Below are 458 nucleotides of genomic sequence, written 5' to 3'. Positions count from 1 at the left end.
CTATCCAAATATGTCTAACCTTTCGTTTTTATAAATATCTTTTTTAACAATCATTCAATCTACTTACAATAACAAAATCTCTCCATTTTTTAAATCGAAAATATTTGATAACAAAATAATCAAAAATAGCCTAACATTTTTTTTATTAATTTTTAATTGCAAGTTTACAATACACACATTTATTATTTTTTTTCTCACACTTGTCATTTTTTCACCCTAACAAATAATAATAATTCAATAAGATATGTCTTAAACTCTTAATTACATTAAAAGTAATAATAAAACATATATTAATAATATTCAAATTAATTTACCAATTATTACGACAAGAATATTATTTACTATTACTAATTCTACTAAATCTGGCGAGTTTTTTCTATTATCATGTATCAATTTTCAGCCTATTAAGTTATGCACATAAATTTTTTAATCCATTTTCTTTATTTTTTTCTTGTTTC

This window comes from Arachis ipaensis, chromosome B03, assembly GCF_000816755.2.
Source record: "Arachis ipaensis cultivar K30076 chromosome B03, Araip1.1, whole genome shotgun sequence".
Taxonomy (NCBI): domain Eukaryota; kingdom Viridiplantae; phylum Streptophyta; class Magnoliopsida; order Fabales; family Fabaceae; genus Arachis; species Arachis ipaensis.
This window is presented reverse-complemented; position numbering follows the sequence as displayed.